We start from the raw sequence: 9,449 nt of genomic DNA, 5'->3' as shown, positions 1-9,449 counted from the left end.
TGCTGGAGCAAGAAAGCGAAACGTCAGGTAGCGGCTGGCACGACGTCCAGCAATTTGTTGTTAACCTGGTACCAGTCCGTGCGGTTTACCCCTACCCTGAACGTGGATGGCTCGGAACGACGGTCGCGAAGAGGAGAACGATGGTAGGAAGGGTAGGAAGGGATATAGGCGCGAAGAAGGGTGGGGACCGGAACTCTGTGACCTTACACCTTTCCGACAGGTGGAAGATCTTCGCGTCTCTGTTATCCTGTTCGCGTACGCTCGTGAAATTCACCTGAAAAGGAAATCCGTGGCTCCTTTACCTGCTCACGCGCACCGCCGACTTTGCTCGTCTTCGTCCAGCAGTCGCGCGTCGCTCGACAGCGGAGCAACGCCCGGAGGACGTTGACGCCGCCGCGGTCCCACGTTCCATCGTCGCACCCACCGCTTCTTTCTGCTCCCCTGGTGGTTCTGACTCGTGGAAATCATCCAGACACCGCGTCGTCGGGGTTGAGTACAGGTGTACGAGCAAACTTTCCGCGCTTTCCATCGACCACGCGATATGTTTTCGTCCGGGTAGGCTCGAGGAAATAAGGATGGACGTTGACGCGAGCCGGAGTATCGATTGGACGTATCGCCGCACGGGAAGACGAACGTATGTGGTCACTGTGCCGTTTGCTGGTGGTTGCAGCTGGGGTGCGCGACTGGGTAGCTGCAGCTAGGGTGGAACAGGAATTCTGTGAATGGGAAATTCGTGGAAGGGATTGATTCTCTGCGCGTGGATGATGGGACATTTTGAGAGTCGACGATGATCGAATGTATTCGACGAAGGTTTGAGTGGGTTCATTGATTAAACAGGGTGAGAACGATCTTGATCTTCGGTTGGTAAACGATTAAGTCGTACTTTGCGCGAATTCCTGGGGTTTAGGCAATCTTATGGCGTTTATTCGATTAGAATAATAGAAACACAAGGTTTGCAAGTCACCGTGGCATTAATTCTCGCATCGCATTTCTTGCTTCTAATTACAAATAATTATTCTACCTGAGAAGACGTTGGGTGCGCGCATCGCGGAACACCGTGCATTCTCTAATCATGACGGAACACGGCGTACACGTATACGTATGCCACGGAGAACTTTGTAATTTGGTTAACGACAGGGGAGGGGAACCGTGGAGGGAGAAGGTACGAGTTGAACCTTTAAAGGTAAAGGTGGGAGGTGTGGGCGTTGGGCCAGGTAAAAGGCTGCACCTCTGGCTCCCAGGCGAGCAGCAGATCGAGGAATCGAGTCGAATGCAGGCGCAGGTTGCACCGTTCCATCGATACCGAAAGACGTCCATGAATACGCGATACCACCCGATATTGCCCATCAACCCTCGAAATCGACGATATAAACCTTGAAACGTACGGTGTAGCCCCGGCTACGATCTTAATGGGATCGTGCCACGAATATTGTAGTCGTTGCACTCGATGCATCCGCGTGTATCGGTTTCTGGTCGCTGCTTCAACTTCCTTAAATCCAAGGGAGTCTAAATTTTCATGGCTCTCTATCGAGCGAGGCCCACGCGTTGTTCTCGCGGGCGAGCGCGGTCATCCGGCGTTCTCCAGCCGCCTCCGGCGGCGGACGCCTGCGTAACAAATCGGGAAGGGTTGGCGTGACGTGAGACGCGGTCACGCAGGTGCAAAACGCAGCACGTTGCCGCGATCGACGTGCGCAGAGTCGCTGGTTATTGGTATCGCGTTAGCCGGCTAGCAGAAACGCGTCGAAGCTCTCGCGTCCGCGAGGGATTACGACCTCCGAGTCAAACGCGACGTTCCTCCGGTTCGAGATCATCGCCGTCGGTGGTCCAGGGACCGCCGGTCCGTAGAACGAGCCGAGGTCGTTGATCCTGCTGGTCGAGCGATCGCGACGAGCCGCTCGTGACCGATTAATTATCACCCGGAAAGGTGGACTGGTGGCGATCACCGACCAAGGCACCATCGAGGCTCAGAGGTGTGCCTCACCTTCGAATGCCTTTCTTCGGGGACCGACTGTTGCTCGTTCTCGCGGAGCCTCCAGCGAGAGAGGTTTCAGACGGATCGAGCTCTCGAGCGTCTGATCCTTGGCTGCGTCTACCGATTTAGCGACGCGTCGCATTCCACGCGACCCTCGTTATGGTACCGTCCCGTTTTTTCACGTCCCTCTTTTTCCTCTTTGAGAAAGTTGGAGCGTACACTCCATGTTTTTTAGGCGCAGCAAACAAAATGGAAGGTGGAAATGTAAAATATCTAACCGATTAATCGTAACCGCGGCGCTGGCTGTTTTATCAGAGCCACATTTATATTAAAATATTCCTGGATTTCGCATTGTTTACTCGATGAACGGATATTAATGTCAGCGAACGAGATATTCGCAAACATTTGTCGCGAAACATTTGAACGTAGCTTGGTATGCAATTTTAATACGACCTACGCTGCCACGGACATTTATCATCGCTCGGTGTTGAGTTCCCTTGATACGGATTACGTCAATCAGCGTGTCGTTAAACCGTCGCTACGTTTCCTTTCGTGTGTCGCGATGACGGAACGAGGTTGCGGTAGCGTGCAACACCCGACGCATAAGAGGATACCATGAGAACGAGAAAGCGATCCCTGTTGAGTAAAAACCCTGACATTCCACGGGCGCTCACACGCGACTGCACGCTCTCGTTGCATAGTCAGCGATTGTTCCGCGGGACATTACAAAAGGAATGTTTAAGCTGCTTTCATACGAACGAAATTCCCAATGCGTCCACCTTTCGCAAATCGTTCCAAACACCTAAACTCGTTCAGCTCAAATTGACGTCAATGCATCGAGCGTTGCAAATTTACGCTGCACTGTTAGCGCATCGATGCTGATCTTCTAAGAAAACAGACTCGAGACTCGAGTAGCTACGCGTAAAGCAAGATTGTTTCTCTCTGCAGACCTCACTTTTCGCGTACGCTACGAGAACGAACGATCTCGCGACTAAAAGTGAGCTTAATTGCCAGCTATTCCGGATCTCGAGCGCAGCGTCGAGTCTCGCGGGTAGGCAAAACCCTGCAGGCGTGCCCGTCCGATTTCTAATCACCCGTCTGATCGAGCAAAAGCGGCAAAAGCGGCCACGGATAACCGACGCGTAACCATGACGTTTAATTAAATACGGGAAGCCCTCGGGCCGATTGTAATCCCAGACTAATGCACCCACGGTCTGCTTATGCTTACCATAAAGCCCACCCCTGGAGAAATCCCGGCCCAGGTGAGGCTCCCGGGGCAGGTGTATCGATCAGCCGGCTAATTAAATGCCTGGTAGCTTCTCCCTGAGGATACCACGGGGTTTCTCTGTGGTCCTGTTACCCAGGACCGGTCGTCTGCCCCCGCGATCTCCCGTCGCCAGTCGAAACACCCCGGGCGAGGACGGGATCGGTATTTTCATCGATCAACAGGTGGCTTTTAGCTCGACACTCGTCTCGACCATTGTTCGTAACGAAGGATCTTTCCGTGCTCGTGCCGTCGAACGTTTTCGAGAACCAGAGGGTTTTTTCCGCATCCCAGCTGGATTTCCACCCTCGCGCTCTCGCCACCAACGGTGTTTCAAGGGTGTACGCGGTTCCCTGTACGTGTAGCCTTCCATGTCTACGCGTGTGCTACGTGTGGCTGGTTTTTTTCAGAGAGGATTACGATAATTGTATCTGATTTTTGGAAGGGTTTCGATGAAACTTGAATTTTGATTACAGCCAAGGGGAGAGGGTGGATACAACAGTCACGGAAGCGATAGAAGCGCTTGGTAGCGCTTGGAAATTCCTTTACCTCGGTAATTCTCTTGTTTCTATTCATTCGCGGGAAGTTATCCCCCTTAAAGCGAACCGCAAACGGAAACCAGAGCTTCTCGAATGAAAACAGAGCCCGGTTAAAAGCGATTATCCACCGCGACGTACGATCAAGAGTTGCTCGCGCGTATAATCCGTTTAACGACTCGCGAGGTTTTTCTAACTGGGGTGTCGAGTGCCGCCCGAGTCGAGAGCCACCCCCTCGCGTTCCTCGCGCCGCGAGCAAAGCTTAATCGTCGGTTAATTGTTTGGAGGTATGCCACGATCGCGTGAAAAGGATCACGCTCGTACGTAATTGTTTCCGCGCGCGCGTTCCACGCGGAAGATACCCGCGCGCCTTGTTAATTCGCTTTACGAACCGGCGCGTTCACGTCGACTCGAATTTCATCGCCCGGACGAAATTGCTCGTACGCAGGATGGATTCGAATGGGCAGCGGCGGAGGACACGCGTCGCCGCTCGTTCGCACGCTCCGCGGTTGCTCGCGACTTATCGAGACTTTTAATGGACGTGCTCGAACTTTTCTTTTGTATGCTAATCACGGCACGCAGCTATTTCGCGCTCGCCGCTCTCTGGGAATGTTAAAACAGTTGGCCGACTGTTGGACGCTGGTGGAAGTTGCGCGCGTGTATTCTACCGTGCTTCGAAATTTGTTAGACGTATCATTAATTGAGCCATTTGTGTTTTTTATTATACATCGTTTACCATTCTCTTTTATTTTTTAATTCCAATTTATATTGACGAGTTGTCCTACAACTGTTAGCGGAGCAGCGTATTTCCGTGGTACAGTTCTATTGCCAAACCATCGACATTAATAATTTATGATACCTTAGTAATACCGTTTTCGAATTACCATAATGTAAATCGTTAGGATGCGATAACAAAATGTATTCAGAGCGCAGCTAGAGCGAGCAGTGGGGCCAGGTGAATAAATTCCGAAATTTTCTCAATATCCCCACCGAGAGGCTAATGATCTCGTGCTACGCTGTAGCCATCCGACGCGGCACGGCAACTTTACAAATGGCTGTCACTATAATGCGACGCGAAGTTAGCAACGGGATATTAACCAAGGGCGGATCGTTCGTTGGCATAATGAAATTTCAAATTTGACCAAAATTAATTCGAAGCGTCGGCGGACCGCCAGCTTTGATTCATTAGCCGGCTTCCTTTTGCAAAATATTAATAGCGCAGAATGTCAGGGGGATGGATTTAATATCGGATGGGGCTCGGTCGGCCGCGGCTCGCGCGATCAGAAATCGAACGAATCGTTCTCGCGAGTAATTATTCGCCCGACTGATCGACAGAGGCGGAATAATTGGACGTGATTCGATTAAAGTTCGCTGGCCAATTATCAAAACTTGAACGGGAACCGATGCGACAGGAACGATCGTCGAAGGTTCGACGTAGCTCGAATGGCGTTCGCGCGGAAGAACCGTTCGCATGATTTAAAGGAAGATTAAAAAACGTCTAACAAAATAACCGAGAGAGAAGGGAATTCCTCTTGGAAACCGCGTGTAACGCTGGCGTTCTCGCGAAATTGAAAGCACGTTTTCACCTGGGTAGGCGGGACACGCGAGGCATGTTCATTCGGCCGGTCGTATGCGGGGAGCAACGATCGTCGCGCGTTTCCCGTCGAGGGAACACGCGTCAACCGTAACGTCAACGGCAGGGAACAAAAATACGTGTATACATGGGGCATTACCTTCTTTACCCAGCCGTCACGTTCGAATCCAGCCGCGTCGAGGAGCGGCAGCCGTGTTCGCGGTCTATTTATGGTGGAAAACAGAAAATGGATAAAATATCGAGGCTGTCCGAGCACGTCGGAGCCGTTTTCTACTTCTCCTCACGCCCACGCCCGCCCCGTTCGTTTCCATCTTTGATCCGCCTTTCCATTATCCCGTTCCTTCGCCCCCTTCAGGGGTGTCCTAAGTACATGTCGATGCGGCCTCTTTCGAGGTAGCTACTACCAGCCATCGGGAACAAATAAGGAATATCGCCGGGAAGAACGTGCCGCGAAGGGTGAGAGAGAGAGAGAGAGAAAGAGTCTCGATACACCCGACAGTATCTTCGTTCGCCTCGACCTTTCGCGTCGATTCACCTCTCACGGACCCTCCACCGTATACCAATCTCGCCCTCGTGTCGTTCAGTAAATAAGGGACCAGCTTGTCCTGTAAATATGTACACAGGTATCGTTTGTGCTGCCGTCTGTCTCTTCTTTCTGTCCAGCTGCTGGCGTGTACGTTTCCACGGATTTCCCAGCGTTTCTCGTAGAGAAACTTTGATGCACGTTTAATCATCGGATAGAGGGTGGTGTTTCGAGAGAATTATTTTTTTTTTCTCTAAAAAACAGACGCTGAATTCGGACGCTCGCGTTCCGGTTCGTCGCTCGAAGATATCCGCGGCTAAATTCGCAATGGTACGCGGGGATCAGCTTCGAGGCTGGTTTCTACCCGGTCGACACCTTGCTTCCCCCGGTCTATAATAAACCGTGGACCGATTCGGTGCGGAAATTTATAGGCGGCCGTTACTCACGAGCATTCTCGTTCGCGCAACAACTCCGAGCGACAGAGTTATCGAGCGAGCGGGAATGGAACGCGGGCACGAGACAGGAATCGCTATTCCTCCTTAATCTGGAGAGCGAAAGCTCCGGTTAACCTCGCGGCGCGGTATATGGCCGCACGTAACGATAACACGATTAAAGTAACAGAATACGCGTCGTGGCTGGAATTTCCCATCGGTTTCGCGTTCCTTTATCAGCGGAACGCTGGTCCCCTTATTGCTTCGCGCGGCGCCCTGGCACAATAGGACGAGGAGGAGCAAGGCACGGGGCGTTGGGGGCGACGATCGCAATAAGACCGGCGAAGTAATATTAAGACTCGAAACATACTGCGGAAAAGCGGAGCGGCTCTACGTTCAGGTGCTTCATCTTGGTGATTCCGGCCTGTGGACGGGTTAAACTTTCATCTTCTTCCGGCTTTATTCTCCGCCCGCTCGTCCCCGTCCTCTTTAATTTTCGCCCACGCTCTCGCCTCGGAGGACGGGGCGAGACGGGGGGTTGCCGGGGTCGCCGTTAATAACCTCCGATAGCGTCGCTGGCTGCGAAAACATGTCTCTATTTATTGGCTATTAACGCGATCTCGCTTCGACGAAACACACGCGGGAATCTGTGCTCCACGAATTTTTGCAACAATTTTTTTTCCACCCCCTCGAAGGCATCCCGGAAGGGCTTCGCGTTAAATTATTAATTTTCATTTTGAAGCGAAACGCGAGATAGCGCAGCGTCTGCGGAATGGACGTAGGCCAGTAACCTCCAGGTAGCCCTCGTCTACTCCATTCATATCTCACAGCCACCCCAGTTAAATTTTCAATCTGTCTGTTATGAGGTCAGAGTGGCGGATGAGTTTCCACAGAGAATTCGCCGTCCTTATACACACAGTGGTCTCCTCGAAAGGCTGCGAGGCAACCGTGGGACACTGTAGCCGCAGCAGTGATACCAGCGCTGTTTTAACGCGCGTATCATACTTTTTATCACCAATACTTTTACTATTCTTGCACGATATCGTAGAGTCTGTTGAATGCTACGATTGATTTCTCTCGACACGAGATGAAATGTTCGACTTTCGAATTGCTTTCATTATTCAGCTGATCGTAAGCTGAGCGAAAACGAACGACACTGACGTAGGGCTGTGGGGGAGGTTCGCTTGGCCGATACTTCCAGCGGAGGATCGTGATTTCTTAGGTTTTCATTCAACCGCGGTTTCCAGCGCGAGGCGAGTAATTTCCCTCGAGTTCCATTTCGTCTCGTTTCCAGTCCCGCGCTGCAAGATTGCGAAGTTCACTCGAAGTTTGGTCGATGTCCCAAAGTATAAATTAATATATACCAAACGTTAACCTTTTCGCCTCCGCGCGGACGGGGTTTGTACGTCTGAGCGACGGTTCGGACGCGGGGCTCGCGTCGTTGTTTGACTCGAGTAACGAGACTGGTTGGCAGAGTTGTGCGTTTCATTTATTAAATGGAACTTGAATCTGGCGAGAAGCGAAATTATCGTCGATCGTGTTCCTCTCTTTAGTCCTAAAATCTGGAACGAATCTTGAAACGAAGGGGTTGAAACGAAAAAACTGATTTAAGTTTTATTCACTTGGTACCAGATTTTACGCGACCACGTTAAATAATTAATATCGAAGTTGGGTACGTGTGCACAAAGTGAAAACAGAATCTTCTTTACCGCGTTAAAACGTGCCTGAAGCACTTTGTACAGAGATTATCGCGGGGTGAAGCTAACGTGACCTAAATAGTTGTACAAGTATAATACAATTAGCAAAGTTTACGACGGTGTAGTCGCCAAAGACTGAAACTTTCCAAAATGATTTCATTAGCCGGAGGAGCGTAAACATAATTCTAAATCTTTCTCAAAAGGAACAACACGTCAGAACGATCGCTCGCCTCTTCGTCGCATTGAAAATTAAAATATCTCAGCTTAGAAGCCTCGATTAACTCAATCGAACCTTCGAATCCAGCTGGTTTACATCTCCCTCGCTCATCCATCGTGATATCTCCTCTTTAAGCGAAGGAGGCTCGCCATCAACCCCTAGTAAATTCCCAGGCACTCGTAAAAAGCGTTCGTGGAGCCCCCGATCCTCGAGCCTGATAACGCCAGTCGAACAGCCCGCGGACCAACAACGATCGCCCTGTATAAATATCATTAACAAAGTTAAGAAAGTTTCGCCAACCCTCGTTCAGCCCCCACCCTGGTCGGAAAGTGAATTTCTGGCCTGTGAATAGAGCCGCGCCGCCGGTTTAATCTCTGGAGAGCTACTTAGCGCGGAAGTTTGTTCGATCAGCGGCGTTTCTTGCGGGCACGTTGCCCCTTCTCGCCTTTTGCCCGTCCCGTGACGAACGGCCCTAATTATCACTCGGTCGGACGTGCACGGAGCGACGGGATTCCATCGCAAATCCTTCTATTCTCGTCGGGGCTACGGCTCGTTTTTCCTGCGCGCAGCACCTCGAGGAACGTAGCGATTCGCGTTTTCCTCTTTTTTCTTCTTGGCTCCCTCTGTCTTCTCTAGTTGGCCAACGTCTTACGGTTTTTTTCCGCGGACACGAAGAGAAATGAATGTACATCTGCCGCGCGCAAGAACCGTCGTCCGTTCTCGCTTCGATAATCCCAAGATTTCCGGCTTAACCGAGGGGAACAGCGAGCTGGAACCTCTGCAAGGTGTCCGACGATTTTTGGATCCAATGGTACTCGAATGCACCAGTGACGCGTGGTGTAATGTATTTATCCGCGGAATTATCGCTAATTTACTTAAACCGCAACGCTGTTATTTAAATGTCACGTAGATACGTACGTTGACACTCTCGTTTTAATTAACCATTATTCCGTTATTACGTTTAATCGATGCGTTCGTTATATACAGACGTCAGTCGAGTTATTCGCAACGCTAATCAATCTCTGCATTTCAAATTGAACAGTACGAACAACTGTAATTCTTTTTTAAGAACCAACGAATCGAAGAATAGTCTTACCGTGGTACTTGTTGCGCGTCTCGTCGAGTTCTTTTTATCCTCTCCTCTGGTACTTACTTACCAACGCTTAATACATCCTAGTACATGAATCACGGTGCCCAGAGCCGGACGGAATCAAT

This window comes from Xylocopa sonorina, chromosome 17 (genome assembly GCF_050948175.1).
Source record: "Xylocopa sonorina isolate GNS202 chromosome 17, iyXylSono1_principal, whole genome shotgun sequence".
Taxonomy (NCBI): Eukaryota; Metazoa; Arthropoda; class Insecta; order Hymenoptera; family Apidae; genus Xylocopa; species Xylocopa sonorina.
The sequence above is the reverse complement of the archived record's forward strand: the minus strand, read 5'-3'. Positions refer to the sequence as shown.